Source organism: Triturus cristatus, unplaced genomic scaffold (assembly GCF_964204655.1).
Source record: "Triturus cristatus unplaced genomic scaffold, aTriCri1.1 SCAFFOLD_572, whole genome shotgun sequence".
NCBI lineage: Eukaryota > Metazoa > Chordata > Amphibia > Caudata > Salamandridae > Triturus > Triturus cristatus.
The window spans coordinates 1-26,782 of NW_028188037.1; the positions used below are offsets into that span (position 1 = coordinate 1).

Below are 26,782 nucleotides of genomic sequence, written 5' to 3' on the forward strand. Positions count from 1 at the left end.
AATCCTACTTGTTGAAGACATCAAAGTGATGATTCATCTTGACAACCATAATGCTTTGATGATAGAAATCTGTCGCATCTCTCTTGATCATTGGTAAGGGTTCTTCTTCTAAACCAGAGACTCTTTTACAGTAGCTTTTAGAAAAACGGAATATTTTGTTTATCTCAATCACCTTCAATCTACAGATTTTTCCGTTCTCTTTCCTTTTGAAAATGCATCCAAAATGCACGTTCTTGATGCTGGGTGCGTAGTAATGACTCCATAACTTTCTGTCATTTCTTTCATGGTTCCGCGCAGCCATCCATTTGCCACCAATGCTGCCCAAGGTCTTTGTATCAAAGTTCCTTTCCTTTCTGTAAAATTGAAATTTGGAGCACCCCTGCTTATCCCCAAGCCAAGACAGAACATGAACTTTGGTCTGAAATCCTCCTTTGGGGTGATAAGACGTACCTTACAGTGTGCTCTAAGAACTGGTGACTTTGAGAGGGAGCTGCAGGTAATGTTCATGATTTTCATCGATCTGCTCCTGATCCCCACCCCCACAACCTTTCTTGAGCGAGAGATAATTACAGCGCTGAAAGATACTTCAGCCACTCCTTCGATAGCTCAGTTGGTAGAGCGGAGGACTGTAGCATAAAGTCAGACATCCTTAGGTCGCTGGTTCAAATCCGGCTCGAAGGATTTTTTGCTTCGATTTCCATATATTTCACTTTTATTCAAACAATACCTTCCATTGATTATGATCGAGACTTTGCAGTCCCTGGGTTTCAGGGATTCCTTGCATCCATCAAACAGCTCGAGGGCAAAAGTGGGGATGTAGCTCAGTGGTAGAGCGCATGCTTCGCATGTATGAGGTCCCGGGTTCAATCCCCGGCATCTCCAGGAGCCTCTGTTCCTTATCTTGGCTTTTTTCCAGAAGGCTAGCCTGCCATCATGCAGAAAGAAGAAGTTTGTCATGCAGTTGGGGTGAGAGCCCCACTTAAATAGTCAGACATTTGCTTTGGAAAAATCTTTGAACTAGGCATAGTTTGCGCATTTCAAGAAATCGGAGAATTTTGCATTCCAAAAGAAGGAAATAAATGCCCTCTCTGAGGATCGAACTCAGGACCTTCAGATTATGAGACTGACGCGCTGCCTACTGCGCTAAGAAGACTGTATATAGGCATCTGTACATAAGACCATGAAGATCATCCAGGTACAAGGCTGAAGGATTTTCCTGACTGACATTGTATACTGCAGAGTCGAATGGGGTGATGTGGCCGTCGGTTCAATGCAGGGTTTCCAATCATACAGTCAAACCTTGCAGAAGTGGGGATGTAGCTCAGTGGTAGAGCGCATGCTTTGCATGTATGAGGCCCCGGGTTCAATCCCCGGCATCTCCAGACTTTTGCCATGCTTACCTTGGATTTTGGGCCGAAAGCTAGGCTGGCATCATGATGAAGGAAGAGATATGTCCTCCAACCGGGATGAGGACCCCGCTTAATCTGTCAGACGTTTGCCTTGAAAAATCCCATGAAATGGGGCTATCTCATTTTTGATGATTATAGATCAAAAGAATCCTACTTGTTGAAGACATCAAAGTGATGATTCATCTTGACAACCATAATGCTTTGATGATAGAAATCTGTCGCATCTCTCTTGATCATTGGTAAGGGTTCTTCTTCTAAACCAGAGACTCTTTACAGTAGCTTTTAGAAAAACGGAATATTTTGTTTATCTCAATCACCTTCAATCTACAGATTTTTCCGTTCTCTTTCCTTTTGAAAATGCATCCAAAATGCACGTTCTTGATGCTGGGTGCGTAGTAATGACTCCCATAACTTTCTGTCATTTCTTTCATGGTTCCGCGCAGCCATCCATTTGCCACCAATGCTGCCCAAGGTCTTTGTATCAAAGTTCCTTTCCTTTCTGTAAAATTGAAATTTGGAGCACCCCCTGCTTATCCCCAAGCCAAGACAGAACATGAACTTTGGTCTGAAATCCTCCTTTGGGGTGATAAGACGTACCTTACAGTGTGCTCTAAGAACTGGTGACTTTGAGAGGGAGCTGCAGGTAATGTTCATGATTTTCATCGATCTGCTCCTGATCCCCACCCCCACAACCTTTCTTGAGCGAGAGATAATTACAGCGCTGAAAGATACTTCAGCCACTCCTTCGATAGCTCAGTTGGTAGAGCGGAGGACTGTAGCATAAAGTCAGACATCCTTAGGTCGCTGGTTCAAATCCGGCTCGAAGGATTTTTTGCTTCGATTTCCATATATTTCACTTTTATTCAAACAATACCTTCCATTGATTATGATCGAGACTTTGCAGTCCCTGGGTTTCAGGGATTCCTTGCATCCATCAAACAGCTCGAGGGCAAAAGTGGGGATGTAGCTCAGTGGTAGAGCGCATGCTTCGCATGTATGAGGTCCCGGGTTCAATCCCCGGCATCTCCAGGAGCCTCTGTTCCTTATCTTGGCTTTTTTCCAGAAGGCTAGCCTGCCATCATGCAGAAAGAAGAAGTTTGTCATGCAGTTGGGGTGAGAGCCCCACTTAAATAGTCAGACATTTGCTTTGGAAAAATCTTTGAACTAGGCATAGTTTGCGCATTTCAAGAAAATCGGAGAATTTTGCATTCCAAAAGAAGGAAATAAATGCCCTCTCTGAGGATCGAACTCAGGACCTTCAGATTATGAGACTGACGCGCTGCCTACTGCGCTAAGAAGACTGTATATAGGCATCTGTACATAAGACATGAAGATCATCCAGGTACAAGGCTGAAGGATTTTCCTGACTGACATTGTATACTGCAGAGTCGAATGGGGTGATGTGGCCGTCGGTTCAATGCAGGGTTTCCAATCATACAGTCAAACCTTGCAGAAGTGGGGATGTAGCTCAGTGGTAGAGCGCATGCTTTGCATGTATGAGGCCCCGGGTTCAATCCCCGGCATCTCCAGACTTTTGCCATGCTTACCTTGGATTTTGGGCCGAAAGCTAGGCTGGCATCATGATGAAGGAAGAGATATGTCCTCCAACCGGGATGAGGACCCGCTTAATCTGTCAGACGTTTGCCTTGAAAAATCCCATGAAATGGGGCTATCTCATTTTTGATGATTATAGATCAAAAGAATCCTACTTGTTGAAGACATCAAAGTGATGATTCATCTTGACAACCATAATGCTTTGATGATAGAAATCTGTCGCATCTCTCTTGATCATTGGTAAGGGTTCTTCTTCTAAACCAGAGACTCTTTACAGTAGCTTTTAGAAAAACGGAATATTTTGTTTATCTCAATCACCTTCAATCTACAGATTTTTCCGTTCTCTTTCCTTTTGAAAATGCATCCAAAATGCACGTTCTTGATGCTGGGTGCGTAGTAATGACTCCCATAACTTTCTGTCATTTCTTTCATGGTTCCGCGCAGCCATCCATTTGCCACCAATGCTGCCCAAGGTCTTTGTATCAAAGTTCCTTTCCTTTCTGTAAAATTGAAATTTGGAGCACCCCTGCTTATCCCCAAGCCAAGACAGAACATGAACTTTGGTCTGAAATCCTCCTTTGGGGTGATAAGACGTACCTTACAGTGTGCTCTAAGAACTGGTGACTTTGAGAGGGAGCTGCAGGTAATGTTCATGATTTTCATCGATCTGCTCCTGATCCCCACCCCCACAACCTTTCTTGAGCGAGAGATAATTACAGCGCTGAAAGATACTTCAGCCACTCCTTCGATAGCTCAGTTGGTAGAGCGGAGGACTGTAGCATAAAGTCAGACATCCTTAGGTCGCTGGTTCAAATCCGGCTCGAAGGATTTTTTGCTTCGATTTCCATATCTTTCACTTTTATTCAAACAATACCTTCCATTGATTATGATCGAGACTTTGCAGTCCCTGGGTTTCAGGATTCCTTGCATCCATCAAACAGCTCGAGTGCAAAAGTGGGGATGTAGCTCAGTGGTAGAGCGCATGCTTCGCATGTATGAGGTCCCGGGTTCAATCCCCGGCATCTCCAGGAGCCTCTGTTCCTTATCTTGGCTTTTTTCCAGAAGGCTAGCCTGCCATCATGCAGAAAGAAGAAGTTTGTCATGCAGTTGGGGTGAGAGCCCCACTTAAATAGTCAGACATTTGCTTTGGAAAAATCTTTGAACTAGGCATAGTTTGCGCATTTCAAGAAAATCGGAGAATTTTGCATTCCAAAAGAAGGAAATAAATGCCCTCTCTGAGGATCGAACTCAGGACCTTCAGATTATGAGACTGACGCGCTGCCTACTGCGCTAAGAAGGCTGTATATAGGCATCTGTACATAAGACCATGAAGATCATCCAGGTACAAGGCTGAAGGATTTTCCTGACTGACATTGTATACTGCAGAGTCGAATGGGGTGATGTGGCCGTCGGTTCAATGCAGGGTTTCCAATCATACAGTCAAACCTTGCAGAAGTGGGGATGTAGCTCAGTGGTAGAGCGCATGCTTTGCATGTATGAGGCCCCGGGTTCAATCCCCGGCATCTCCAGACTTTTGCCATGCTTACCTTGGATTTTGGGCCGAAAGCTAGGCTGGCATCATGATGAAGGAAGAGATATGTCCTCCAACCGGGATGAGGACCCCGCTTAATCTGTCAGACGTTTGCCTTGAAAAATCCCATGAAATGGGGCTATCTCATTTTTGATGATTATAGATCAAAAGAATCCTACTTGTTGAAGACATCAAAGTGATGATTCATCTTGACAACCATAATGCTTTGATGATAGAAATCTGTCGCATCTCTCTTGATCATTGGTAAGGGTTCTTCTTCTAAACCAGAGACTCTTTACAGTAGCTTTTAGAAAAACGGAATATTTTGTTTATCTCAATCACCTTCAATCTACAGATTTTTCCGTTCTCTTTCCTTTTGAAAATGCATCCAAAATGCACGTTCTTGATGCTGGGTGCGTAGTAATGACTCCCATAACTTTCTGTCATTTCTTTCATGGTTCCGCGCAGCCATCCATTTGCCACCAATGCTGCCCAAGGTCTTTGTATCAAAGTTCCTTTCCTTTCTGTAAAATTGAAATTTGGAGCACCCTGCTTATCCCCAAGCCAAGACAGAACATGAACTTTGGTCTGAAATCCTCCTTTGGGGTGATAAGACGTACCTTACAGTGTGCTCTAAGAACTGGTGACTTTGAGAGGGAGCTGCAGGTAATGTTCATGATTTTCATCGATCTGCTCCTGATCCCCACCCCCACAACCTTTCTTGAGCGAGAGATAATTACAGCGCTGAAAGATACTTCAGCCACTCCTTCGATAGCTCAGTTGGTAGAGCGGAGGACTGTAGCATAAAGTCAGACATCCTTAGGTCGCTGGTTCAAATCCGGCTCGAAGGATTTTTTGCTTCGATTTCCATATATTTCACTTTTATTCAAACAATACCTTCCATTGATTATGATCGAGACTTTGCAGTCCCTGGGTTTCAGGGATTCCTTGCATCCATCAAACAGCTCGAGGGCAAAAGTGGGGATGTAGCTCAGTGGTAGAGCGCATGCTTCGCATGTATGAGGTCCCGGGTTCAATCCCCGGCATCTCCAGGAGCCTCTGTTCCTTATCTTGGCTTTTTTCCAGAAGGCTAGCCTGCCATCATGCAGAAAGAAGAAGTTTGTCATGCAGTTGGGGTGAGAGCCCCACTTAAATAGTCAGACATTTGCTTTGGAAAAATCTTTGAACTAGGCATAGTTTGCGCATTTCAAGAAAATCGGAGAATTTTGCATTCCAAAAGAAGGAAATAAATGCCCTCTCTGAGGATCGAACTCAGGACCTTCAGATTATGAGACTGACGCGCTGCCTACTGCGCTAAGAAGACTGTATATAGGCATCTGTACATAAGACCATGAAGATCATCCAGGTACAAGGCTGAAGGATTTTCCTGACTGACATTGTATACTGCAGAGTCGAATGGGGTGATGTGGCCGTCGGTTCAATGCAGGGTTTCCAATCATACAGTCAAACCTTGCAGAAGTGGGGATGTAGCTCAGTGGTAGAGCGCATGCTTTGCATGTATGAGGCCCCGGGTTCAATCCCCGGCATCTCCAGACTTTTGCCATGCTTACCTTGGATTTTGGGCCGAAAGCTAGGCTGGCATCATGATGAAGGAAGAGATATGTCCTCCAACCGGGATGAGGACCCCGCTTAATCTGTCAGACGTTTGCCTTGAAAAATCCCATGAAATGGGGCTATCTCATTTTTGATGATTATAGATCAAAAGAATCCTACTTGTTGAAGACATCAAAGTGATGATTCATCTTGACAACCATAATGCTTTGATGATAGAAATCTGTCGCATCTCTCTTGATCATTGGTAAGGGTTCTTCTTCTAAACCAGAGACTCTTTACAGTAGCTTTTAGAAAAACGGAATATTTTGTTTATCTCAATCACCTTCAATCTACAGATTTTTCCGTTCTCTTTCCTTTTGAAAATGCATCCAAAATGCACGTTCTTGATGCTGGGTGCGTAGTAATGACTCCCATAACTTTCTGTCATTTCTTTCATGGTTCCGCGCAGCCATCCATTTGCCACCAATGCTGCCCAAGGTCTTTGTATCAAAGTTCCTTTCCTTTCTGTAAAATTGAAATTTGGAGCACCCCTGCTTATCCCCAAGCCAAGACAGAACATGAACTTTGGTCTGAAATCCTCCTTTGGGGTGATAAGACGTACCTTACAGTGTGCTCTAAGAACTGGTGACTTTGAGAGGGAGCTGCAGGTAATGTTCATGATTTTCATCGATCTGCTCCTGATCCCCACCCCCACAACCTTTCTTGAGCGAGAGATAATTACAGCGCTGAAAGATACTTCAGCCACTCCTTCGATAGCTCAGTTGGTAGAGCGGAGGACTGTAGCATAAAGTCAGACATCCTTAGGTCGCTGGTTCAAATCCGGCTCGAAGGATTTTTTGCTTCGATTTCCATATATTTCACTTTTATTCAAACAATACCTTCCATTGATTATGATCGAGACTTTGCAGTCCCTGGGTTTCAGGGATTCCTTGCATCCATCAAACAGCTCGAGGGCAAAAGTGGGGATGTAGCTCAGTGGTAGAGCGCATGCTTCGCATGTATGAGGTCCCGGGTTCAATCCCCGGCATCTCCAGGAGCCTCTGTTCCTTATCTTGGCTTTTTTCCAGAAGGCTAGCCTGCCATCATGCAGAAAGAAGAAGTTTGTCATGCAGTTGGGGTGAGAGCCCCACTTAAATAGTCAGACATTTGCTTTGGAAAAATCTTTGAACTAGGCATAGTTTGCGCATTTCAAGAAAATCGGAGAATTTTGCATTCCAAAAGAAGGAAATAAATGCCCTCTCTGAGGATCGAACTCAGGACCTTCAGATTATGAGACTGACGCGCTGCCTACTGCGCTAAGAAGACTGTATATAGGCATCTGTACATAAGACCATGAAGATCATCCAGGTACAAGGCTGAAGGATTTTCCTGACTGACATTGTATACTGCAGAGTCGAATGGGGTGATGTGGCCGTCGGTTCAATGCAGGGTTTCCAATCATACAGTCAAACCTTGCAGAAGTGGGGATGTAGCTCAGTGGTAGAGCGCATGCTTTGCATGTATGAGGCCCCGGGTTCAATCCCCGGCATCTCCAGACTTTTGCCATGCTTACCTTGGATTTTGGGCCGAAAGCTAGGCTGGCATCATGATGAAGGAAGAGATATGTCCTCCAACCGGGATGAGGACCCCGCTTAATCTGTCAGACGTTTGCCTTGAAAAATCCCATGAAATGGGGCTATCTCATTTTTGATGATTATAGATCAAAAGAATCCTACTTGTTGAAGACATCAAAGTGATGATTCATCTTGACAACCATAATGCTTTGATGATAGAAATCTGTCGCATCTCTCTTGATCATTGGTAAGGGTTCTTCTTCTAAACCAGAGACTCTTTACAGTAGCTTTTAGAAAAACGGAATATTTTGTTTATCTCAATCACCTTCAATCTACAGATTTTTCCGTTCTCTTTCCTTTTGAAAATGCATCCAAAATGCACGTTCTTGATGCTGGGTGCGTAGTAATGACTCCCATAACTTTCTGTCATTTCTTTCATGGTTCCGCGCAGCCATCCATTTGCCACCAATGCTGCCCAAGGTCTTTGTATCAAAGTTCCTTTCCTTTCTGTAAAATTGAAATTTGGAGCACCCCTGCTTATCCCCAAGCCAAGACAGAACATGAACTTTGGTCTGAAATCCTCCTTTGGGGTGATAAGACGTACCTTACAGTGTGCTCTAAGAACTGGTGACTTTGAGAGGGAGCTGCAGGTAATGTTCATGATTTTCATCGATCTGCTCCTGATCCCCACCCCCACAACCTTTCTTGAGCGAGAGATAATTACAGCGCTGAAAGATACTTCAGCCACTCCTTCGATAGCTCAGTTGGTAGAGCGGAGGACTGTAGCATAAAGTCAGACATCCTTAGGTCGCTGGTTCAAATCCGGCTCGAAGGATTTTTTGCTTCGATTTCCATATCTTTCACTTTTATTCAAACAATACCTTCCATTGATTATGATCGAGACTTTGCAGTCCCTGGGTTTCAGGGATTCCTTGCATCCATCAAACAGCTCGAGTGCAAAAGTGGGGATGTAGCTCAGTGGTAGAGCGCATGCTTCGCATGTATGAGGTCCCGGGTTCAATCCCCGGCATCTCCAGGAGCCTCTGTTCCTTATCTTGGCTTTTTTCCAGAAGGCTAGCCTGCCATCATGCAGAAAGAAGAAGTTTGTCATGCAGTTGGGGTGAGAGCCCCACTTAAATAGTCAGACATTTGCTTTGGAAAAATCTTTGAACTAGGCATAGTTTGCGCATTTCAAGAAAATCGGAGAATTTTGCATTCCAAAAGAAGGAAATAAATGCCCTCTCTGAGGATCGAACTCAGGACCTTCAGATTATGAGACTGACGCGCTGCCTACTGCGCTAAGAAGGCTGTATATAGGCATCTGTACATAAGACCATGAAGATCATCCAGGTACAAGGCTGAAGGATTTTCCTGACTGACATTGTATACTGCAGAGTCGAATGGGGTGATGTGGCCGTCGGTTCAATGCAGGGTTTCCAATCATACAGTCAAACCTTGCAGAAGTGGGGATGTAGCTCAGTGGTAGAGCGCATGCTTTGCATGTATGAGGCCCCGGGTTCAATCCCCGGCATCTCCAGACTTTTGCCATGCTTACCTTGGATTTTGGGCCGAAAGCTAGGCTGGCATCATGATGAAGGAAGAGATATGTCCTCCAACCGGGATGAGGACCCCGCTTAATCTGTCAGACGTTTGCCTTGAAAAATCCCATGAAATGGGGCTATCTCATTTTTGATGATTATAGATCAAAAGAATCCTACTTGTTGAAGACATCAAAGTGATGATTCATCTTGACAACCATAATGCTTTGATGATAGAAATCTGTCGCATCTCTCTTGATCATTGGTAAGGGTTCTTCTTCTAAACCAGAGACTCTTTACAGTAGCTTTTAGAAAAACGGAATATTTTGTTTATCTCAATCACCTTCAATCTACAGATTTTTCCGTTCTCTTTCCTTTTGAAAATGCATCCAAAATGCACGTTCTTGATGCTGGGTGCGTAGTAATGACTCCCATAACTTTCTGTCATTTCTTTCATGGTTCCGCGCAGCCATCCATTTGCCACCAATGCTGCCCAAGGTCTTTGTATCAAAGTTCCTTTCCTTTCTGTAAAATTGAAATTTGGAGCACCCCTGCTTATCCCCAAGCCAAGACAGAACATGAACTTTGGTCTGAAATCCTCCTTTGGGGTGATAAGACGTACCTTACAGTGTGCTCTAAGAACTGGTGACTTTGAGAGGGAGCTGCAGGTAATGTTCATGATTTTCATCGATCTGCTCCTGATCCCCACCCCCACAACCTTTCTTGAGCGAGAGATAATTACAGCGCTGAAAGATACTTCAGCCACTCCTTCGATAGCTCAGTTGGTAGAGCGGAGGACTGTAGCATAAAGTCAGACATCCTTAGGTCGCTGGTTCAAATCCGGCTCGAAGGATTTTTTGCTTCGATTTCCATATATTTCACTTTTATTCAAACAATACCTTCCATTGATTATGATCGAGACTTTGCAGTCCCTGGGTTTCAGGGATTCCTTGCATCCATCAAACAGCTCGAGGGCAAAAGTGGGGATGTAGCTCAGTGGTAGAGCGCATGCTTCGCATGTATGAGGTCCCGGGTTCAATCCCCGGCATCTCCAGGAGCCTCTGTTCCTTATCTTGGCTTTTTTCCAGAAGGCTAGCCTGCCATCATGCAGAAAGAAGAAGTTTGTCATGCAGTTGGGGTGAGAGCCCCACTTAAATAGTCAGACATTTGCTTTGGAAAAATCTTTGAACTAGGCATAGTTTGCGCATTTCAAGAAAATCGGAGAATTTTGCATTCCAAAAGAAGGAAATAAATGCCCTCTCTGAGGATCGAACTCAGGACCTTCAGATTATGAGACTGACGCGCTGCCTACTGCGCTAAGAAGGCTGTATATAGGCATCTGTACATAAGACCATGAAGATCATCCAGGTACAAGGCTGAAGGATTTTCCTGACTGACATTGTATACTGCAGAGTCGAATGGGGTGATGTGGCCGTCGGTTCAATGCAGGGTTTCCAATCATACAGTCAAACCTTGCAGAAGTGGGGATGTAGCTCAGTGGTAGAGCGCATGCTTTGCATGTATGAGGCCCCGGGTTCAATCCCCGGCATCTCCAGACTTTTGCCATGCTTACCTTGGATTTTGGGCCGAAAGCTAGGCTGGCATCATGATGAAGGAAGAGATATGTCCTCCAACCGGGATGAGGACCCCGCTTAATCTGTCAGACGTTTGCCTTGAAAAATCCCATGAAATGGGGCTATCTCATTTTTGATGATTATAGATCAAAAGAATCCTACTTGTTGAAGACATCAAAGTGATGATTCATCTTGACAACCATAATGCTTTGATGATAGAAATCTGTCGCATCTCTCTTGATCATTGGTAAGGGTTCTTCTTCTAAACCAGAGACTCTTTACAGTAGCTTTTAGAAAAACGGAATATTTTGTTTATCTCAATCACCTTCAATCTACAGATTTTTCCGTTCTCTTTCCTTTTGAAAATGCATCCAAAATGCACGTTCTTGATGCTGGGTGCGTAGTAATGACTCCCATAACTTTCTGTCATTTCTTTCATGGTTCCGCGCAGCCATCCATTTGCCACCAATGCTGCCCAAGGTCTTTGTATCAAAGTTCCTTTCCTTTCTGTAAAATTGAAATTTGGAGCACCCCTGCTTATCCCCAAGCCAAGACAGAACATGAACTTTGGTCTGAAATCCTCCTTTGGGGTGATAAGACGTACCTTACAGTGTGCTCTAAGAACTGGTGACTTTGAGAGGGAGCTGCAGGTAATGTTCATGATTTTCATCGATCTGCTCCTGATCCCCACCCCCACAACCTTTCTTGAGCGAGAGATAATTACAGCGCTGAAAGATACTTCAGCCACTCCTTCGATAGCTCAGTTGGTAGAGCGGAGGACTGTAGCATAAAGTCAGACATCCTTAGGTCGCTGGTTCAAATCCGGCTCGAAGGATTTTTTGCTTCGATTTCCATATATTTCACTTTTATTCAAACAATACCTTCCATTGATTATGATCGAGACTTTGCAGTCCCTGGGTTTCAGGGATTCCTTGCATCCATCAAACAGCTCGAGGGCAAAAGTGGGGATGTAGCTCAGTGGTAGAGCGCATGCTTCGCATGTATGAGGTCCCGGGTTCAATCCCCGGCATCTCCAGGAGCCTCTGTTCCTTATCTTGGCTTTTTTCCAGAAGGCTAGCCTGCCATCATGCAGAAAGAAGAAGTTTGTCATGCAGTTGGGGTGAGAGCCCCACTTAAATAGTCAGACATTTGCTTTGGAAAAATCTTTGAACTAGGCATAGTTTGCGCATTTCAAGAAAATCGGAGAATTTTGCATTCCAAAAGAAGGAAATAAATGCCCTCTCTGAGGATCGAACTCAGGACCTTCAGATTATGAGACTGACGCGCTGCCTACTGCGCTAAGAAGACTGTATATAGGCATCTGTACATAAGACCATGAAGATCATCCAGGTACAAGGCTGAAGGATTTTCCTGACTGACATTGTATACTGCAGAGTCGAATGGGGTGATGTGGCCGTCGGTTCAATGCAGGGTTTCCAATCATACAGTCAAACCTTGCAGAAGTGGGGATGTAGCTCAGTGGTAGAGCGCATGCTTTGCATGTATGAGGCCCCGGGTTCAATCCCCGGCATCTCCAGACTTTTGCCATGCTTACCTTGGATTTTGGGCCGAAAGCTAGGCTGGCATCATGATGAAGGAAGAGATATGTCCTCCAACCGGGATGAGGACCCCGCTTAATCTGTCAGACGTTTGCCTTGAAAAATCCCATGAAATGGGGCTATCTCATTTTTGATGATTATAGATCAAAAGAATCCTACTTGTTGAAGACATCAAAGTGATGATTCATCTTGACAACCATAATGCTTTGATGATAGAAATCTGTCGCATCTCTCTTGATCATTGGTAAGGGTTCTTCTTCTAAACCAGAGACTCTTTACAGTAGCTTTTAGAAAAACGGAATATTTTGTTTATCTCAATCACCTTCAATCTACAGATTTTTCCGTTCTCTTTCCTTTTGAAAATGCATCCAAAATGCACGTTCTTGATGCTGGGTGCGTAGTAATGACTCCCATAACTTTCTGTCATTTCTTTCATGGTTCCGCGCAGCCATCCATTTGCCACCAATGCTGCCCAAGGTCTTTGTATCAAAGTTCCTTTCCTTTCTGTAAAATTGAAATTTGGAGCACCCCTGCTTATCCCCAAGCCAAGACAGAACATGAACTTTGGTCTGAAATCCTCCTTTGGGGTGATAAGACGTACCTTACAGTGTGCTCTAAGAACTGGTGACTTTGAGAGGGAGCTGCAGGTAATGTTCATGATTTTCATCGATCTGCTCCTGATCCCCACCCCCACAACCTTTCTTGAGCGAGAGATAATTACAGCGCTGAAAGATACTTCAGCCACTCCTTCGATAGCTCAGTTGGTAGAGCGGAGGACTGTAGCATAAAGTCAGACATCCTTAGGTCGCTGGTTCAAATCCGGCTCGAAGGATTTTTTGCTTCGATTTCCATATCTTTCACTTTTATTCAAACAATACCTTCCATTGATTATGATCGAGACTTTGCAGTCCCTGGGTTTCAGGGATTCCTTGCATCCATCAAACAGCTCGAGTGCAAAAGTGGGGATGTAGCTCAGTGGTAGAGCGCATGCTTCGCATGTATGAGGTCCCGGGTTCAATCCCCGGCATCTCCAGGAGCCTCTGTTCCTTATCTTGGCTTTTTTCCAGAAGGCTAGCCTGCCATCATGCAGAAAGAAGAAGTTTGTCATGCAGTTGGGGTGAGAGCCCCACTTAAATAGTCAGACATTTGCTTTGGAAAAATCTTTGAACTAGGCATAGTTTGCGCATTTCAAGAAAATCGGAGAATTTTGCATTCCAAAAGAAGGAAATAAATGCCCTCTCTGAGGATCGAACTCAGGACCTTCAGATTATGAGACTGACGCGCTGCCTACTGCGCTAAGAAGGCTGTATATAGGCATCTGTACATAAGACCATGAAGATCATCCAGGTACAAGGCTGAAGGATTTTCCTGACTGACATTGTATACTGCAGAGTCGAATGGGGTGATGTGGCCGTCGGTTCAATGCAGGGTTTCCAATCATACAGTCAAACCTTGCAGAAGTGGGGATGTAGCTCAGTGGTAGAGCGCATGCTTTGCATGTATGAGGCCCCGGGTTCAATCCCCGGCATCTCCAGACTTTTGCCATGCTTACCTTGGATTTTGGGCCGAAAGCTAGGCTGGCATCATGATGAAGGAAGAGATATGTCCTCCAACCGGGATGAGGACCCCGCTTAATCTGTCAGACGTTTGCCTTGAAAAATCCCATGAAATGGGGCTATCTCATTTTTGATGATTATAGATCAAAAGAATCCTACTTGTTGAAGACATCAAAGTGATGATTCATCTTGACAACCATAATGCTTTGATGATAGAAATCTGTCGCATCTCTCTTGATCATTGGTAAGGGTTCTTCTTCTAAACCAGAGACTCTTTACAGTAGCTTTTAGAAAAACGGAATATTTTGTTTATCTCAATCACCTTCAATCTACAGATTTTTCCGTTCTCTTTCCTTTTGAAAATGCATCCAAAATGCACGTTCTTGATGCTGGGTGCGTAGTAATGACTCCCATAACTTTCTGTCATTTCTTTCATGGTTCCGCGCAGCCATCCATTTGCCACCAATGCTGCCCAAGGTCTTTGTATCAAAGTTCCTTTCCTTTCTGTAAAATTGAAATTTGGAGCACCCCTGCTTATCCCCAAGCCAAGACAGAACATGAACTTTGGTCTGAAATCCTCCTTTGGGGTGATAAGACGTACCTTACAGTGTGCTCTAAGAACTGGTGACTTTGAGAGGGAGCTGCAGGTAATGTTCATGATTTTCATCGATCTGCTCCTGATCCCCACCCCCACAACCTTTCTTGAGCGAGAGATAATTACAGCGCTGAAAGATACTTCAGCCACTCCTTCGATAGCTCAGTTGGTAGAGCGGAGGACTGTAGCATAAAGTCAGACATCCTTAGGTCGCTGGTTCAAATCCGGCTCGAAGGATTTTTTGCTTCGATTTCCATATCTTTCACTTTTATTCAAACAATACCTTCCATTGATTATGATCGAGACTTTGCAGTCCCTGGGTTTCAGGGATTCCTTGCATCCATCAAACAGCTCGAGTGCAAAAGTGGGGATGTAGCTCAGTGGTAGAGCGCATGCTTCGCATGTATGAGGTCCCGGGTTCAATCCCCGGCATCTCCAGGAGCCTCTGTTCCTTATCTTGGCTTTTTTCCAGAAGGCTAGCCTGCCATCATGCAGAAAGAAGAAGTTTGTCATGCAGTTGGGGTGAGAGCCCCACTTAAATAGTCAGACATTTGCTTTGGAAAAATCTTTGAACTAGGCATAGTTTGCGCATTTCAAGAAAATCGGAGAATTTTGCATTCCAAAAGAAGGAAATAAATGCCCTCTCTGAGGATCGAACTCAGGACCTTCAGATTATGAGACTGACGCGCTGCCTACTGCGCTAAGAAGGCTGTATATAGGCATCTGTACATAAGACCATGAAGATCATCCAGGTACAAGGCTGAAGGATTTTCCTGACTGACATTGTATACTGCAGAGTCGAATGGGGTGATGTGGCCGTCGGTTCAATGCAGGGTTTCCAATCATACAGTCAAACCTTGCAGAAGTGGGGATGTAGCTCAGTGGTAGAGCGCATGCTTTGCATGTATGAGGCCCCGGGTTCAATCCCCGGCATCTCCAGACTTTTGCCATGCTTACCTTGGATTTTGGGCCGAAAGCTAGGCTGGCATCATGATGAAGGAAGAGATATGTCCTCCAACCGGGATGAGGACCCCGCTTAATCTGTCAGACGTTTGCCTTGAAAAATCCCATGAAATGGGGCTATCTCATTTTTGATGATTATAGATCAAAAGAATCCTACTTGTTGAAGACATCAAAGTGATGATTCATCTTGACAACCATAATGCTTTGATGATAGAAATCTGTCGCATCTCTCTTGATCATTGGTAAGGGTTCTTCTTCTAAACCAGAGACTCTTTACAGTAGCTTTTAGAAAAACGGAATATTTTGTTTATCTCAATCACCTTCAATCTACAGATTTTTCCGTTCTCTTTCCTTTTGAAAATGCATCCAAAATGCACGTTCTTGATGCTGGGTGCGTAGTAATGACTCCCATAACTTTCTGTCATTTCTTTCATGGTTCCGCGCAGCCATCCATTTGCCACCAATGCTGCCCAAGGTCTTTGTATCAAAGTTCCTTTCCTTTCTGTAAAATTGAAATTTGGAGCACCCCTGCTTATCCCCAAGCCAAGACAGAACATGAACTTTGGTCTGAAATCCTCCTTTGGGGTGATAAGACGTACCTTACAGTGTGCTCTAAGAACTGGTGACTTTGAGAGGGAGCTGCAGGTAATGTTCATGATTTTCATCGATCTGCTCCTGATCCCCACCCCCACAACCTTTCTTGAGCGAGAGATAATTACAGCGCTGAAAGATACTTCAGCCACTCCTTCGATAGCTCAGTTGGTAGAGCGGAGGACTGTAGCATAAAGTCAGACATCCTTAGGTCGCTGGTTCAAATCCGGCTCGAAGGATTTTTTGCTTCGATTTCCATATATTTCACTTTTATTCAAACAATACCTTCCATTGATTATGATCGAGACTTTGCAGTCCCTGGGTTTCAGGGATTCCTTGCATCCATCAAACAGCTCGAGGGCAAAAGTGGGGATGTAGCTCAGTGGTAGAGCGCATGCTTCGCATGTATGAGGTCCCGGGTTCAATCCCCGGCATCTCCAGGAGCCTCTGTTCCTTATCTTGGCTTTTTTCCAGAAGGCTAGCCTGCCATCATGCAGAAAGAAGAAGTTTGTCATGCAGTTGGGGTGAGAGCCCCACTTAAATAGTCAGACATTTGCTTTGGAAAAATCTTTGAACTAGGCATAGTTTGCGCATTTCAAGAAAATCGGAGAATTTTGCATTCCAAAAGAAGGAAATAAATGCCCTCTCTGAGGATCGAACTCAGGACCTTCAGATTATGAGACTGACGCGCTGCCTACTGCGCTAAGAAGGCTGTATATAGGCATCTGTACATAAGACCATGAAGATCATCCAGGTACAAGGCTGAAGGATTTTCCTGACTGACATTGTATACTGCAGAGTCGAATGGGGTGATGTGGCCGTCGGTTCAATGCAGGGTTTCCAATCATACAGTCAAACCTTGCAGAAGTGGGGATGTAGCTCAGTGGTAGAGCGCATGCTTTGCATGTATGAGGCCCCGGGTTCAATCCCCGGCATCTCCAGACTTTTGCCATGCTTACCTTGGATTTTGGGCCGAAAGCTAGGCTGGCATCATGATGAAGGAAGAGATATGTCCTCCAACCGGGATGAGGACCCCGCTTAATCTGTCAGACGTTTGCCTTGAAAAATCCCATGAAATGGGGCTATCTCATTTTTGATGATTATAGATCAAAAGAATCCTACTTGTTGAAGACATCAAAGTGATGATTCATCTTGACAACCATAATGCTTTGATGATAGAAATCTGTCGCATCTCTCTTGATCATTGGTAAGGGTTCTTCTTCTAAACCAGAGACTCTTTACAGTAGCTTTTAGAAAAACGGAATATTTTGTTTATCTCAATCACCTTCAATCTACAGATTTTTCCGTTCTCTTTCCTTTTGAAAATGCATCCAAAATGCACGTTCTTGATGCTGGGTGCGTAGTAATGACTCCCATAACTTTCTGTCATTTCTTTCATGGTTCCGCGCAGCCATCCATTTGCCACCAATGCTGCCCAAGGTCTTTGTATCAAAGTTCCTTTCCTTTCTGTAAAATTGAAATTTGGAGCACCCCTGCTTATCCCCAAGCCAAGACAGAACATGAACTTTGGTCTGAAATCCTCCTTTGGGGTGATAAGACGTACCTTACAGTGTGCTCTAAGAACTGGTGACTTTGAGAGGGAGCTGCAGGTAATGTTCATGATTTTCATCGATCTGCTCCTGATCCCCACCCCCACAACCTTTCTTGAGCGAGAGATAATTACAGCGCTGAAAGATACTTCAGCCACTCCTTCGATAGCTCAGTTGGTAGAGCGGAGGACTGTAGCATAAAGTCAGACATCCTTAGGTCGCTGGTTCAAATCCGGCTCGAAGGATTTTTTGCTTCGATTTCCATATATTTCACTTTTATTCAAACAATACCTTCCATTGATTATGATCGAGACTTTGCAGTCCCTGGGTTTCAGGGATTCCTTGCATCCATCAAACAGCTCGAGGGCAAAAGTGGGGATGTAGCTCAGTGGTAGAGCGCATGCTTCGCATGTATGAGGTCCCGGGTTCAATCCCCGGCATCTCCAGGAGCCTCTGTTCCTTATCTTGGCTTTTTTCCAGAAGGCTAGCCTGCCATCATGCAGAAAGAAGAAGTTTGTCATGCAGTTGGGGTGAGAGCCCCACTTAAATAGTCAGACATTTGCTTTGGAAAAATCTTTGAACTAGGCATAGTTTGCGCATTTCAAGAAAATCGGAGAATTTTGCATTCCAAAAGAAGGAAATAAATGCCCTCTCTGAGGATCGAACTCAGGACCTTCAGATTATGAGACTGACGCGCTGCCTACTGCGCTAAGAAGACTGTATATAGGCATCTGTACATAAGACCATGAAGATCATCCAGGTACAAGGCTGAAGGATTTTCCTGACTGACATTGTATACTGCAGAGTCGAATGGGGTGATGTGGCCGTCGGTTCAATGCAGGGTTTCCAATCATACAGTCAAACCTTGCAGAAGTGGGGATGTAGCTCAGTGGTAGAGCGCATGCTTTGCATGTATGAGGCCCCGGGTTCAATCCCCGGCATCTCCAGACTTTTGCCATGCTTACCTTGGATTTTGGGCCGAAAGCTAGGCTGGCATCATGATGAAGGAAGAGATATGTCCTCCAACCGGGATGAGGACCCCGCTTAATCTGTCAGACGTTTGCCTTGAAAAATCCCATGAAATGGGGCTATCTCATTTTTGATGATTATAGATCAAAAGAATCCTACTTGTTGAAGACATCAAAGTGATGATTCATCTTGACAACCATAATGCTTTGATGATAGAAATCTGTCGCATCTCTCTTGATCATTGGTAAGGGTTCTTCTTCTAAACCAGAGACTCTTTACAGTAGCTTTTAGAAAAACGGAATATTTTGTTTATCTCAATCACCTTCAATCTACAGATTTTTCCGTTCTCTTTCCTTTTGAAAATGCATCCAAAATGCACGTTCTTGATGCTGGGTGCGTAGTAATGACTCCCATAACTTTCTGTCATTTCTTTCATGGTTCCGCGCAGCCATCCATTTGCCACCAATGCTGCCCAAGGTCTTTGTATCAAAGTTCCTTTCCTTTCTGTAAAATTGAAATTTGGAGCACCCCTGCTTATCCCCAAGCCAAGACAGAACATGAACTTTGGTCTGAAATCCTCCTTTGGGGTGATAAGACGTACCTTACAGTGTGCTCTAAGAACTGGTGACTTTGAGAGGGAGCTGCAGGTAATGTTCATGATTTTCATCGATCTGCTCCTGATCCCCACCCCCACAACCTTTCTTGAGCGAGAGATAATTACAGCGCTGAAAGATACTTCAGCCACTCCTTCGATAGCTCAGTTGGTAGAGCGGAGGACTGTAGCATAAAGTCAGACATCCTTAGGTCGCTGGTTCAAATCCGGCTCGAAGGATTTTTTGCTTCGATTTCCATATCTTTCACTTTTATTCAAACAATACCTTCCATTGATTATGATCGAGACTTTGCAGTCCCTGGGTTTCAGGGATTCCTTGCATCCATCAAACAGCTCGAGTGCAAAAGTGGGGATGTAGCTCAGTGGTAGAGCGCATGCTTCGCATGTATGAGGTCCCGGGTTCAATCCCCGGCATCTCCAGGAGCCTCTGTTCCTTATCTTGGCTTTTTTCCAGAAGGCTAGCCTGCCATCATGCAGAAAGAAGAAGTTTGTCATGCAGTTGGGGTGAGAGCCCCACTTAAATAGTCAGACATTTGCTTTGGAAAAATCTTTGAACTAGGCATAGTTTGCGCATTTCAAGAAAATCGGAGAATTTTGCATTCCAAAAGAAGGAAATAAATGCCCTCTCTGAGGATCGAACTCAGGACCTTCAGATTATGAGACTGACGCGCTGCCTACTGCGCTAAGAAGGCTGTATATAGGCATCTGTACATAAGACCATGAAGATCATCCAGGTACAAGGCTGAAGGATTTTCCTGACTGACATTGTATACTGCAGAGTCGAATGGGGTGATGTGGCCGTCGGTTCAATGCAGGGTTTCCAATCATACAGTCAAACCTTGCAGAAGTGGGGATGTAGCTCAGTGGTAGAGCGCATGCTTTGCATGTATGAGGCCCCGGGTTCAATCCCCGGCATCTCCAGACTTTTGCCATGCTTACCTTGGATTTTGGGCCGAAAGCTAGGCTGGCATCATGATGAAGGAAGAGATATGTCCTCCAACCGGGATGAGGACCCCGCTTAATCTGTCAGACGTTTGCCTTGAAAAATCCCATGAAATGGGGCTATCTCATTTTTGATGATTATAGATCAAAAGAATCCTACTTGTTGAAGACATCAAAGTGATGATTCATCTTGACAACCATAATGCTTTGATGATAGAAATCTGTCGCATCTCTCTTGATCATTGGTAAGGGTTCTTCTTCTAAACCAGAGACTCTTTACAGTAGCTTTTAGAAAAACGGAATATTTTGTTTATCTCAATCACCTTCAATCTACAGATTTTTCCGTTCTCTTTCCTTTTGAAAATGCATCCAAAATGCACGTTCTTGATGCTGGGTGCGTAGTAATGACTCCCATAACTTTCTGTCATTTCTTTCATGGTTCCGCGCAGCCATCCATTTGCCACCAATGCTGCCCAAGGTCTTTGTATCAAAGTTCCTTTCCTTTCTGTAAAATTGAAATTTGGAGCACCCCTGCTTATCCCCAAGCCAAGACAGAACATGAACTTTGGTCTGAAATCCTCCTTTGGGGTGATAAGACGTACCTTACAGTGTGCTCTAAGAACTGGTGACTTTGAGAGGGAGCTGCAGGTAATGTTCATGATTTTCATCGATCTGCTCCTGATCCCCACCCCCACAACCTTTCTTGAGCGAGAGATAATTACAGCGCTGAAAGATACTTCAGCCACTCCTTCGATAGCTCAGTTGGTAGAGCGGAGGACTGTAGCATAAAGTCAGACATCCTTAGGTCGCTGGTTCAAATCCGGCTCGAAGGATTTTTTGCTTCGATTTCCATATCTTTCACTTTTATTCAAACAATACCTTCCATTGATTATGATCGAGACTTTGCAGTCCCTGGGTTTCAGGGATTCCTTGCATCCATCAAACAGCTCGAGTGCAAAAGTGGGGATGTAGCTCAGTGGTAGAGCGCATGCTTCGCATGTATGAGGTCCCGGGTTCAATCCCCGGCATCTCCAGGAGCCTCTGTTCCTTATCTTGGCTTTTTTCCAGAAGGCTAGCCTGCCATCATGCAGAAAGAAGAAGTTTGTCATGCAGTTGGGGTGAGAGCCCCACTTAAATAGTCAGACATTTGCTTTGGAAAAATCTTTGAACTAGGCATAGTTTGCGCATTTCAAGAAAATCGGAGAATTTTGCATTCCAAAAGAAGGAAATAAATGCCCTCTCTGAGGATCGAACTCAGGACCTTCAGATTATGAGACTGACGCGCTGCCTACTGCGCTAAGAAGGCTGTATATAGGCATCTGTACATAAGACCATGAAGATCATCCAGGTACAAGGCTGAAGGATTTTCCTGACTGACATTGTATACTGCAGAGTCGAATGGGGTGATGTGGCCGTCGGTTCAATGCAGGGTTTCCAATCATACAGTCAAACGTTGCAGAAGTGGGGATGTAGCTCAGTGGTAGAGCGCATGCTTTGCATGTATGAGGCCCCGGGTTCAATCCCCGGCATCTCCAGACTTTTGCCATGCTTACCTTGGATTTTGGGCCGAAAGCTAGGCTGGCATCATGATGAAGGAAGAGATATGTCCTCCAACCGGGATGAGGACCCCGCTTAATCTGTCAGACGTTTGCCTTGAAAAATCCCATGAAATGGGGCTATCTCATTTTTGATGATTATAGATCAAAAGAATCCTACTTGTTGAAGACATCAAAGTGATGATTCATCTTGACAACCATAATGCTTTGATGATAGAAATCTGTCGCATCTCTCTTGATCATTGGTAAGGGTTCTTCTTCTAAACCAGAGACTCTTTACAGTAGCTTTTAGAAAAACGGAATATTTTGTTTATCTCAATCACCTTCAATCTACAGATTTTTCCGTTCTCTTTCCTTTTGAAAATGCATCCAAAATGCACGTTCTTGATGCTGGGTGCGTAGTAATGACTCCCATAACTTTCTGTCATTTCTTTCATGGTTCCGCGCAGCCATCCATTTGCCACCAATGCTGCCCAAGGTCTTTGTATCAAAGTTCCTTTCCTTTCTGTAAAATTGAAATTTGGAGCACCCCTGCTTATCCCCAAGCCAAGACAGAACATGAACTTTGGTCTGAAATCCTCCTTTGGGGTGATAAGACGTACCTTACAGTGTGCTCTAAGAACTGGTGACTTTGAGAGGGAGCTGCAGGTAATGTTCATGATTTTCATCGATCTGCTCCTGATCCCCACCCCCACAACCTTTCTTGAGCGAGAGATAATTACAGCGCTGAAAGATACTTCAGCCACTCCTTCGATAGCTCAGTTGGTAGAGCGGAGGACTGTAGCATAAAGTCAGACATCCTTAGGTCGCTGGTTCAAATCCGGCTCGAAGGATTTTTTGCTTCGATTTCCATATATTTCACTTTTATTCAAACAATACCTTCCATTGATTATGATCGAGACTTTGCAGTCCCTGGGTTTCAGGGATTCCTTGCATCCATCAAACAGCTCGAGGGCAAAAGTGGGGATGTAGCTCAGTGGTAGAGCGCATGCTTCGCATGTATGAGGTCCCGGGTTCAATCCCCGGCATCTCCAGGAGCCTCTGTTCCTTATCTTGGCTTTTTTCCAGAAGGCTAGCCTGCCATCATGCAGAAAGAAGAAGTTTGTCATGCAGTTGGGGTGAGAGCCCCACTTAAATAGTCAGACATTTGCTTTGGAAAAATCTTTGAACTAGGCATAGTTTGCGCATTTCAAGAAAATCGGAGAATTTTGCATTCCAAAAGAAGGAAATAAATGCCCTCTCTGAGGATCGAACTCAGGACCTTCAGATTATGAGACTGACGCGCTGCCTACTGCGCTAAGAAGACTGTATATAGGCATCTGTACATAAGACCATGAAGATCATCCAGGTACAAGGCTGAAGGATTTTCCTGACTGACATTGTATACTGCAGAGTCGAATGGGGTGATGTGGCCGTCGGTTCAATGCAGGGTTTCCAATCATACAGTCAAACCTTGCAGAAGTGGGGATGTAGCTCAGTGGTAGAGCGCATGCTTTGCATGTATGAGGCCCCGGGTTCAATCCCCGGCATCTCCAGACTTTTGCCATGCTTACCTTGGATTTTGGGCCGAAAGCTAGGCTGGCATCATGATGAAGGAAGAGATATGTCCTCCAACCGGGATGAGGACCCCGCTTAATCTGTCAGACGTTTGCCTTGAAAAATCCCATGAAATGGGGCTATCTCATTTTTGATGATTATAGATCAAAAGAATCCTACTTGTTGAAGACATCAAAGTGATGATTCATCTTGACAACCATAATGCTTTGATGATAGAAATCTGTCGCATCTCTCTTGATCATTGGTAAGGGTTCTTCTTCTAAACCAGAGACTCTTTACAGTAGCTTTTAGAAAAACGGAATATTTTGTTTATCTCAATCACCTTCAATCTACAGATTTTTCCGTTCTCTTTCCTTTTGAAAATGCATCCAAAATGCACGTTCTTGATGCTGGGTGCGTAGTAATGACTCCCATAACTTTCTGTCATTTCTTTCATGGTTCCGCGCAGCCATCCATTTGCCACCAATGCTGCCCAAGGTCTTTGTATCAAAGTTCCTTTCCTTTCTGTAAAATTGAAATTTGGAGCACCCCTGCTTATCCCCAAGCCAAGACAGAACATGAACTTTGGTCTGAAATCCTCCTTTGGGGTGATAAGACGTACCTTACAGTGTGCTCTAAGAACTGGTGACTTTGAGAGGGAGCTGCAGGTAATGTTCATGATTTTCATCGATCTGCTCCTGATCCCCACCCCCACAACCTTTCTTGAGCGAGAGATAATTACAGCGCTGAAAGATACTTCAGCCACTCCTTCGATAGCTCAGTTGGTAGAGCGGAGGACTGTAGCATAAAGTCAGACATCCTTAGGTCGCTGGTTCAAATCCGGCTCGAAGGATTTTTTGCTTCGATTTCCATATCTTTCACTTTTATTCAAACAATACCTTCCATTGATTATGATCGAGACTTTGCAGTCCCTGGGTTTCAGGGATTCCTTGCATCCATCAAACAGCTCGAGTGCAAAAGTGGGGATGTAGCTCAGTGGTAGAGCGCATGCTTCGCATGTATGAGGTCCCGGGTTCAATCCCCGGCATCTCCAGGAGCCTCTGTTCCTTATCTTGGCTTTTTTCCAGAAGGCTAGCCTGCCATCATGCAGAAAGAAGAAGTTTGTCATGCAGTTGGGGTGAGAGCCCCACTTAAATAGTCAGACATTTGCTTTGGAAAAATCTTTGAACTAGGCATAGTTTGCGCATTTCAAGAAAATCGGAGAATTTTGCATTCCAAAAGAAGGAAATAAATGCCCTCTCTGAGGATCGAACTCAGGACCTTCAGATTATGAGACTGACGCGCTGCCTACTGCGCTAAGAAGGCTGTATATAGGCATCTGTACATAAGACCATGAAGATCATCCAGGTACAAGGCTGAAGGATTTTCCTGACTGACATTGTATACTGCAGAGTCGAATGGGGTGATGTGGCCGTCGGTTCAATGCAGGGTTTCCAATCATACAGTCAAACGTTGCAGAAGTGGGGATGTAGCTCAGTGGTAGAGCGCATGCTTTGCATGTATGAGGCCCCGGGTTCAATCCCCGGCATCTCCAGACTTTTGCCATGCTTACCTTGGATTTTGGGCCGAAAGCTAGGCTGGCATCATGATGAAGGAAGAGATATGTCCTCCAACCGGGATGAGGACCCCGCTTAATCTGTCAGACGTTTGCCTTGAAAAATCCCATGAAATGGGGCTATCTCATTTTTGATGATTATAGATCAAAAGAATCCTACTTGTTGAAGACATCAAAGTGATGATTCATCTTGACAACCATAATGCTTTGATGATAGAAATCTGTCGCATCTCTCTTGATCATTGGTAAGGGTTCTTCTTCTAAACCAGAGACTCTTTACAGTAGCTTTTAGAAAAACGGAATATTTTGTTTATCTCAATCACCTTCAATCTACAGATTTTTCCGTTCTCTTTCCTTTTGAAAATGCATCCAAAATGCACGTTCTTGATGCTGGGTGCGTAGTAATGACTCCCATAACTTTCTGTCATTTCTTTCATGGTTCCGCGCAGCCATCCATTTGCCACCAATGCTGCCCAAGGTCTTTGTATCAAAGTTCCTTTCCTTTCTGTAAAATTGAAATTTGGAGCACCCCTGCTTATCCCCAAGCCAAGACAGAACATGAACTTTGGTCTGAAATCCTCCTTTGGGGTGATAAGACGTACCTTACAGTGTGCTCTAAGAACTGGTGACTTTGAGAGGGAGCTGCAGGTAATGTTCATGATTTTCATCGATCTGCTCCTGATCCCCACCCCCACAACCTTTCTTGAGCGAGAGATAATTACAGCGCTGAAAGATACTTCAGCCACTCCTTCGATAGCTCAGTTGGTAGAGCGGAGGACTGTAGCATAAAGTCAGACATCCTTAGGTCGCTGGTTCAAATCCGGCTCGAAGGATTTTTTGCTTCGATTTCCATATCTTTCACTTTTATTCAAACAATACCTTCCATTGATTATGATCGAGACTTTGCAGTCCCTGGGTTTCAGGGATTCCTTGCATCCATCAAACAGCTCGAGTGCAAAAGTGGGGATGTAGCTCAGTGGTAGAGCGCATGCTTCGCATGTATGAGGTCCCGGGTTCAATCCCCGGCATCTCCAGGAGCCTCTGTTCCTTATCTTGGCTTTTTTCCAGAAGGCTAGCCTGCCATCATGCAGAAAGAAGAAGTTTGTCATGCAGTTGGGGTGAGAGCCCCACTTAAATAGTCAGACATTTGCTTTGGAAAAATCTTTGAACTAGGCATAGTTTGCGCATTTCAAGAAAATCGGAGAATTTTGCATTCCAAAAGAAGGAAATAAATGCCCTCTCTGAGGATCGAACTCAGGACCTTCAGATTATGAGACTGACGCGCTGCCTACTGCGCTAAGAAGGCTGTATATAGGCATCTGTACATAAGACCATGAAGATCATCCAGGTACAAGGCTGAAGGATTTTCCTGACTGACATTGTATACTGCAGAGTCGAATGGGGTGATGTGGCCGTCGGTTCAATGCAGGGTTTCCAATCATACAGTCAAACCTTGCAGAAGTGGGGATGTAGCTCAGTGGTAGAGCGCATGCTTTGCATGTATGAGGCCCCGGGTTCAATCCCCGGCATCTCCAGACTTTTGCCATGCTTACCTTGGATTTTGGGCCGAAAGCTAGGCTGGCATCATGATGAAGGAAGAGATATGTCCTCCAACCGGGATGAGGACCCCGCTTAATCTGTCAGACGTTTGCCTTGAAAAATCCCATGAAATGGGGCTATCTCATTTTTTATGATTATAGATCAAAAGAATCCTACTTGTTGAAGACATCAAAGTGATGATTCATCTTGACAACCATAATGCTTTGATGATAGAAATCTGTCGCATCTCTCTTGATCATTGGTAAGGGTTCTTCTTCTAAACCAGAGACTCTTTACAGTAGCTTTTAGAAAAACGGAATATTTTGTTTATCTCAATCACCTTCAATCTACAGATTTTTCCGTTCTCTTTCCTTTTGAAAATGCATCCAAAATGCACGTTCTTGATGCTGGGTGCGTAGTAATGACTCCCATAACTTTCTGTCATTTCTTTCATGGTTCCGCGCAGCCATCCATTTGCCACCAATGCTGCCCAAGGTCTTTGT

The 26,782-nt window shown here is 44.4% G+C and overlaps 61 non-coding genes across 61 annotated transcripts; 51 read left to right on the top strand and 10 right to left on the bottom strand.

The window, feature by feature from the left end:
- Positions 1-595: 595 nt before the first annotated feature.
- On the top strand, positions 596-681 carry TRNAY-GUA (transfer RNA tyrosine (anticodon GUA)). Its single transcript is given in 2 exon segments — positions 596-632; positions 646-681. It is a non-coding gene; the product is annotated as a tRNA-Tyr (tRNA).
- Positions 682-810: 129 nt separating this feature from the next.
- Positions 811-882, top strand: TRNAA-CGC (transfer RNA alanine (anticodon CGC)). The gene has a single exon. It is a non-coding gene; the product is annotated as a tRNA-Ala (tRNA).
- A 428-nt stretch (positions 883-1,310) lies between these two features.
- On the top strand, positions 1,311-1,382 carry TRNAA-UGC (transfer RNA alanine (anticodon UGC)). The gene has a single exon. It is a non-coding gene; the product is annotated as a tRNA-Ala (tRNA).
- Positions 1,383-2,151: 769 nt separating this feature from the next.
- Positions 2,152-2,237, top strand: TRNAY-GUA (transfer RNA tyrosine (anticodon GUA)). Its single transcript is given in 2 exon segments — positions 2,152-2,188; positions 2,202-2,237. It is a non-coding gene; the product is annotated as a tRNA-Tyr (tRNA).
- Positions 2,238-2,366: 129 nt separating this feature from the next.
- TRNAA-CGC (transfer RNA alanine (anticodon CGC)) lies at positions 2,367-2,438 on the top strand. The gene has a single exon. It is a non-coding gene; the product is annotated as a tRNA-Ala (tRNA).
- A 428-nt stretch (positions 2,439-2,866) lies between these two features.
- TRNAA-UGC (transfer RNA alanine (anticodon UGC)) lies at positions 2,867-2,938 on the top strand. The gene has a single exon. It is a non-coding gene; the product is annotated as a tRNA-Ala (tRNA).
- Positions 2,939-3,705: 767 nt separating this feature from the next.
- On the top strand, positions 3,706-3,791 carry TRNAY-GUA (transfer RNA tyrosine (anticodon GUA)). Its single transcript is given in 2 exon segments — positions 3,706-3,742; positions 3,756-3,791. It is a non-coding gene; the product is annotated as a tRNA-Tyr (tRNA).
- A 128-nt stretch (positions 3,792-3,919) lies between these two features.
- Positions 3,920-3,991, top strand: TRNAA-CGC (transfer RNA alanine (anticodon CGC)). The gene has a single exon. It is a non-coding gene; the product is annotated as a tRNA-Ala (tRNA).
- A 199-nt stretch (positions 3,992-4,190) lies between these two features.
- On the bottom strand, positions 4,191-4,263 carry TRNAM-CAU (transfer RNA methionine (anticodon CAU)). Its single transcript has one exon. It is a non-coding gene; the product is annotated as a tRNA-Met (tRNA).
- A 157-nt stretch (positions 4,264-4,420) lies between these two features.
- On the top strand, positions 4,421-4,492 carry TRNAA-UGC (transfer RNA alanine (anticodon UGC)). Its single transcript has one exon. It is a non-coding gene; the product is annotated as a tRNA-Ala (tRNA).
- A 767-nt stretch (positions 4,493-5,259) lies between these two features.
- TRNAY-GUA (transfer RNA tyrosine (anticodon GUA)) lies at positions 5,260-5,345 on the top strand. The gene is given in 2 exon segments: positions 5,260-5,296; positions 5,310-5,345. It is a non-coding gene; the product is annotated as a tRNA-Tyr (tRNA).
- Positions 5,346-5,474: 129 nt separating this feature from the next.
- TRNAA-CGC (transfer RNA alanine (anticodon CGC)) lies at positions 5,475-5,546 on the top strand. Its single transcript has one exon. It is a non-coding gene; the product is annotated as a tRNA-Ala (tRNA).
- Positions 5,547-5,975: 429 nt separating this feature from the next.
- Positions 5,976-6,047, top strand: TRNAA-UGC (transfer RNA alanine (anticodon UGC)). Its single transcript has one exon. It is a non-coding gene; the product is annotated as a tRNA-Ala (tRNA).
- A 768-nt stretch (positions 6,048-6,815) lies between these two features.
- On the top strand, positions 6,816-6,901 carry TRNAY-GUA (transfer RNA tyrosine (anticodon GUA)). Its single transcript is given in 2 exon segments — positions 6,816-6,852; positions 6,866-6,901. It is a non-coding gene; the product is annotated as a tRNA-Tyr (tRNA).
- A 129-nt stretch (positions 6,902-7,030) lies between these two features.
- TRNAA-CGC (transfer RNA alanine (anticodon CGC)) lies at positions 7,031-7,102 on the top strand. The gene has a single exon. It is a non-coding gene; the product is annotated as a tRNA-Ala (tRNA).
- A 429-nt stretch (positions 7,103-7,531) lies between these two features.
- On the top strand, positions 7,532-7,603 carry TRNAA-UGC (transfer RNA alanine (anticodon UGC)). The gene has a single exon. It is a non-coding gene; the product is annotated as a tRNA-Ala (tRNA).
- Positions 7,604-8,371: 768 nt separating this feature from the next.
- TRNAY-GUA (transfer RNA tyrosine (anticodon GUA)) lies at positions 8,372-8,457 on the top strand. The gene is given in 2 exon segments: positions 8,372-8,408; positions 8,422-8,457. It is a non-coding gene; the product is annotated as a tRNA-Tyr (tRNA).
- Positions 8,458-8,586: 129 nt separating this feature from the next.
- On the top strand, positions 8,587-8,658 carry TRNAA-CGC (transfer RNA alanine (anticodon CGC)). Its single transcript has one exon. It is a non-coding gene; the product is annotated as a tRNA-Ala (tRNA).
- Positions 8,659-8,857: 199 nt separating this feature from the next.
- On the bottom strand, positions 8,858-8,930 carry TRNAM-CAU (transfer RNA methionine (anticodon CAU)). The gene has a single exon. It is a non-coding gene; the product is annotated as a tRNA-Met (tRNA).
- Positions 8,931-9,087: 157 nt separating this feature from the next.
- TRNAA-UGC (transfer RNA alanine (anticodon UGC)) lies at positions 9,088-9,159 on the top strand. Its single transcript has one exon. It is a non-coding gene; the product is annotated as a tRNA-Ala (tRNA).
- A 768-nt stretch (positions 9,160-9,927) lies between these two features.
- TRNAY-GUA (transfer RNA tyrosine (anticodon GUA)) lies at positions 9,928-10,013 on the top strand. Its single transcript is given in 2 exon segments — positions 9,928-9,964; positions 9,978-10,013. It is a non-coding gene; the product is annotated as a tRNA-Tyr (tRNA).
- A 129-nt stretch (positions 10,014-10,142) lies between these two features.
- On the top strand, positions 10,143-10,214 carry TRNAA-CGC (transfer RNA alanine (anticodon CGC)). The gene has a single exon. It is a non-coding gene; the product is annotated as a tRNA-Ala (tRNA).
- Positions 10,215-10,413: 199 nt separating this feature from the next.
- Positions 10,414-10,486, bottom strand: TRNAM-CAU (transfer RNA methionine (anticodon CAU)). The gene has a single exon. It is a non-coding gene; the product is annotated as a tRNA-Met (tRNA).
- Positions 10,487-10,643: 157 nt separating this feature from the next.
- On the top strand, positions 10,644-10,715 carry TRNAA-UGC (transfer RNA alanine (anticodon UGC)). Its single transcript has one exon. It is a non-coding gene; the product is annotated as a tRNA-Ala (tRNA).
- A 768-nt stretch (positions 10,716-11,483) lies between these two features.
- TRNAY-GUA (transfer RNA tyrosine (anticodon GUA)) lies at positions 11,484-11,569 on the top strand. Its single transcript is given in 2 exon segments — positions 11,484-11,520; positions 11,534-11,569. It is a non-coding gene; the product is annotated as a tRNA-Tyr (tRNA).
- A 129-nt stretch (positions 11,570-11,698) lies between these two features.
- On the top strand, positions 11,699-11,770 carry TRNAA-CGC (transfer RNA alanine (anticodon CGC)). Its single transcript has one exon. It is a non-coding gene; the product is annotated as a tRNA-Ala (tRNA).
- Positions 11,771-12,199: 429 nt separating this feature from the next.
- Positions 12,200-12,271, top strand: TRNAA-UGC (transfer RNA alanine (anticodon UGC)). The gene has a single exon. It is a non-coding gene; the product is annotated as a tRNA-Ala (tRNA).
- A 768-nt stretch (positions 12,272-13,039) lies between these two features.
- Positions 13,040-13,125, top strand: TRNAY-GUA (transfer RNA tyrosine (anticodon GUA)). Its single transcript is given in 2 exon segments — positions 13,040-13,076; positions 13,090-13,125. It is a non-coding gene; the product is annotated as a tRNA-Tyr (tRNA).
- Positions 13,126-13,254: 129 nt separating this feature from the next.
- On the top strand, positions 13,255-13,326 carry TRNAA-CGC (transfer RNA alanine (anticodon CGC)). The gene has a single exon. It is a non-coding gene; the product is annotated as a tRNA-Ala (tRNA).
- Positions 13,327-13,525: 199 nt separating this feature from the next.
- On the bottom strand, positions 13,526-13,598 carry TRNAM-CAU (transfer RNA methionine (anticodon CAU)). Its single transcript has one exon. It is a non-coding gene; the product is annotated as a tRNA-Met (tRNA).
- A 157-nt stretch (positions 13,599-13,755) lies between these two features.
- TRNAA-UGC (transfer RNA alanine (anticodon UGC)) lies at positions 13,756-13,827 on the top strand. Its single transcript has one exon. It is a non-coding gene; the product is annotated as a tRNA-Ala (tRNA).
- A 768-nt stretch (positions 13,828-14,595) lies between these two features.
- On the top strand, positions 14,596-14,681 carry TRNAY-GUA (transfer RNA tyrosine (anticodon GUA)). The gene is given in 2 exon segments: positions 14,596-14,632; positions 14,646-14,681. It is a non-coding gene; the product is annotated as a tRNA-Tyr (tRNA).
- Positions 14,682-14,810: 129 nt separating this feature from the next.
- On the top strand, positions 14,811-14,882 carry TRNAA-CGC (transfer RNA alanine (anticodon CGC)). Its single transcript has one exon. It is a non-coding gene; the product is annotated as a tRNA-Ala (tRNA).
- A 199-nt stretch (positions 14,883-15,081) lies between these two features.
- On the bottom strand, positions 15,082-15,154 carry TRNAM-CAU (transfer RNA methionine (anticodon CAU)). Its single transcript has one exon. It is a non-coding gene; the product is annotated as a tRNA-Met (tRNA).
- A 157-nt stretch (positions 15,155-15,311) lies between these two features.
- Positions 15,312-15,383, top strand: TRNAA-UGC (transfer RNA alanine (anticodon UGC)). The gene has a single exon. It is a non-coding gene; the product is annotated as a tRNA-Ala (tRNA).
- A 768-nt stretch (positions 15,384-16,151) lies between these two features.
- On the top strand, positions 16,152-16,237 carry TRNAY-GUA (transfer RNA tyrosine (anticodon GUA)). The gene is given in 2 exon segments: positions 16,152-16,188; positions 16,202-16,237. It is a non-coding gene; the product is annotated as a tRNA-Tyr (tRNA).
- A 129-nt stretch (positions 16,238-16,366) lies between these two features.
- Positions 16,367-16,438, top strand: TRNAA-CGC (transfer RNA alanine (anticodon CGC)). The gene has a single exon. It is a non-coding gene; the product is annotated as a tRNA-Ala (tRNA).
- A 199-nt stretch (positions 16,439-16,637) lies between these two features.
- On the bottom strand, positions 16,638-16,710 carry TRNAM-CAU (transfer RNA methionine (anticodon CAU)). The gene has a single exon. It is a non-coding gene; the product is annotated as a tRNA-Met (tRNA).
- Positions 16,711-16,867: 157 nt separating this feature from the next.
- On the top strand, positions 16,868-16,939 carry TRNAA-UGC (transfer RNA alanine (anticodon UGC)). Its single transcript has one exon. It is a non-coding gene; the product is annotated as a tRNA-Ala (tRNA).
- A 768-nt stretch (positions 16,940-17,707) lies between these two features.
- TRNAY-GUA (transfer RNA tyrosine (anticodon GUA)) lies at positions 17,708-17,793 on the top strand. The gene is given in 2 exon segments: positions 17,708-17,744; positions 17,758-17,793. It is a non-coding gene; the product is annotated as a tRNA-Tyr (tRNA).
- Positions 17,794-17,922: 129 nt separating this feature from the next.
- On the top strand, positions 17,923-17,994 carry TRNAA-CGC (transfer RNA alanine (anticodon CGC)). The gene has a single exon. It is a non-coding gene; the product is annotated as a tRNA-Ala (tRNA).
- A 429-nt stretch (positions 17,995-18,423) lies between these two features.
- TRNAA-UGC (transfer RNA alanine (anticodon UGC)) lies at positions 18,424-18,495 on the top strand. Its single transcript has one exon. It is a non-coding gene; the product is annotated as a tRNA-Ala (tRNA).
- Positions 18,496-19,263: 768 nt separating this feature from the next.
- TRNAY-GUA (transfer RNA tyrosine (anticodon GUA)) lies at positions 19,264-19,349 on the top strand. Its single transcript is given in 2 exon segments — positions 19,264-19,300; positions 19,314-19,349. It is a non-coding gene; the product is annotated as a tRNA-Tyr (tRNA).
- Positions 19,350-19,478: 129 nt separating this feature from the next.
- TRNAA-CGC (transfer RNA alanine (anticodon CGC)) lies at positions 19,479-19,550 on the top strand. The gene has a single exon. It is a non-coding gene; the product is annotated as a tRNA-Ala (tRNA).
- Positions 19,551-19,749: 199 nt separating this feature from the next.
- On the bottom strand, positions 19,750-19,822 carry TRNAM-CAU (transfer RNA methionine (anticodon CAU)). Its single transcript has one exon. It is a non-coding gene; the product is annotated as a tRNA-Met (tRNA).
- A 157-nt stretch (positions 19,823-19,979) lies between these two features.
- On the top strand, positions 19,980-20,051 carry TRNAA-UGC (transfer RNA alanine (anticodon UGC)). Its single transcript has one exon. It is a non-coding gene; the product is annotated as a tRNA-Ala (tRNA).
- A 768-nt stretch (positions 20,052-20,819) lies between these two features.
- TRNAY-GUA (transfer RNA tyrosine (anticodon GUA)) lies at positions 20,820-20,905 on the top strand. The gene is given in 2 exon segments: positions 20,820-20,856; positions 20,870-20,905. It is a non-coding gene; the product is annotated as a tRNA-Tyr (tRNA).
- Positions 20,906-21,034: 129 nt separating this feature from the next.
- On the top strand, positions 21,035-21,106 carry TRNAA-CGC (transfer RNA alanine (anticodon CGC)). Its single transcript has one exon. It is a non-coding gene; the product is annotated as a tRNA-Ala (tRNA).
- A 199-nt stretch (positions 21,107-21,305) lies between these two features.
- On the bottom strand, positions 21,306-21,378 carry TRNAM-CAU (transfer RNA methionine (anticodon CAU)). The gene has a single exon. It is a non-coding gene; the product is annotated as a tRNA-Met (tRNA).
- A 157-nt stretch (positions 21,379-21,535) lies between these two features.
- TRNAA-UGC (transfer RNA alanine (anticodon UGC)) lies at positions 21,536-21,607 on the top strand. Its single transcript has one exon. It is a non-coding gene; the product is annotated as a tRNA-Ala (tRNA).
- A 768-nt stretch (positions 21,608-22,375) lies between these two features.
- Positions 22,376-22,461, top strand: TRNAY-GUA (transfer RNA tyrosine (anticodon GUA)). The gene is given in 2 exon segments: positions 22,376-22,412; positions 22,426-22,461. It is a non-coding gene; the product is annotated as a tRNA-Tyr (tRNA).
- A 129-nt stretch (positions 22,462-22,590) lies between these two features.
- On the top strand, positions 22,591-22,662 carry TRNAA-CGC (transfer RNA alanine (anticodon CGC)). The gene has a single exon. It is a non-coding gene; the product is annotated as a tRNA-Ala (tRNA).
- A 429-nt stretch (positions 22,663-23,091) lies between these two features.
- On the top strand, positions 23,092-23,163 carry TRNAA-UGC (transfer RNA alanine (anticodon UGC)). Its single transcript has one exon. It is a non-coding gene; the product is annotated as a tRNA-Ala (tRNA).
- A 768-nt stretch (positions 23,164-23,931) lies between these two features.
- On the top strand, positions 23,932-24,017 carry TRNAY-GUA (transfer RNA tyrosine (anticodon GUA)). Its single transcript is given in 2 exon segments — positions 23,932-23,968; positions 23,982-24,017. It is a non-coding gene; the product is annotated as a tRNA-Tyr (tRNA).
- Positions 24,018-24,146: 129 nt separating this feature from the next.
- Positions 24,147-24,218, top strand: TRNAA-CGC (transfer RNA alanine (anticodon CGC)). The gene has a single exon. It is a non-coding gene; the product is annotated as a tRNA-Ala (tRNA).
- A 199-nt stretch (positions 24,219-24,417) lies between these two features.
- On the bottom strand, positions 24,418-24,490 carry TRNAM-CAU (transfer RNA methionine (anticodon CAU)). The gene has a single exon. It is a non-coding gene; the product is annotated as a tRNA-Met (tRNA).
- Positions 24,491-24,647: 157 nt separating this feature from the next.
- TRNAA-UGC (transfer RNA alanine (anticodon UGC)) lies at positions 24,648-24,719 on the top strand. Its single transcript has one exon. It is a non-coding gene; the product is annotated as a tRNA-Ala (tRNA).
- Positions 24,720-25,487: 768 nt separating this feature from the next.
- Positions 25,488-25,573, top strand: TRNAY-GUA (transfer RNA tyrosine (anticodon GUA)). The gene is given in 2 exon segments: positions 25,488-25,524; positions 25,538-25,573. It is a non-coding gene; the product is annotated as a tRNA-Tyr (tRNA).
- A 129-nt stretch (positions 25,574-25,702) lies between these two features.
- TRNAA-CGC (transfer RNA alanine (anticodon CGC)) lies at positions 25,703-25,774 on the top strand. Its single transcript has one exon. It is a non-coding gene; the product is annotated as a tRNA-Ala (tRNA).
- Positions 25,775-25,973: 199 nt separating this feature from the next.
- TRNAM-CAU (transfer RNA methionine (anticodon CAU)) lies at positions 25,974-26,046 on the bottom strand. The gene has a single exon. It is a non-coding gene; the product is annotated as a tRNA-Met (tRNA).
- Positions 26,047-26,203: 157 nt separating this feature from the next.
- Positions 26,204-26,275, top strand: TRNAA-UGC (transfer RNA alanine (anticodon UGC)). The gene has a single exon. It is a non-coding gene; the product is annotated as a tRNA-Ala (tRNA).
- Positions 26,276-26,782: the final 507 nt, after the last annotated feature.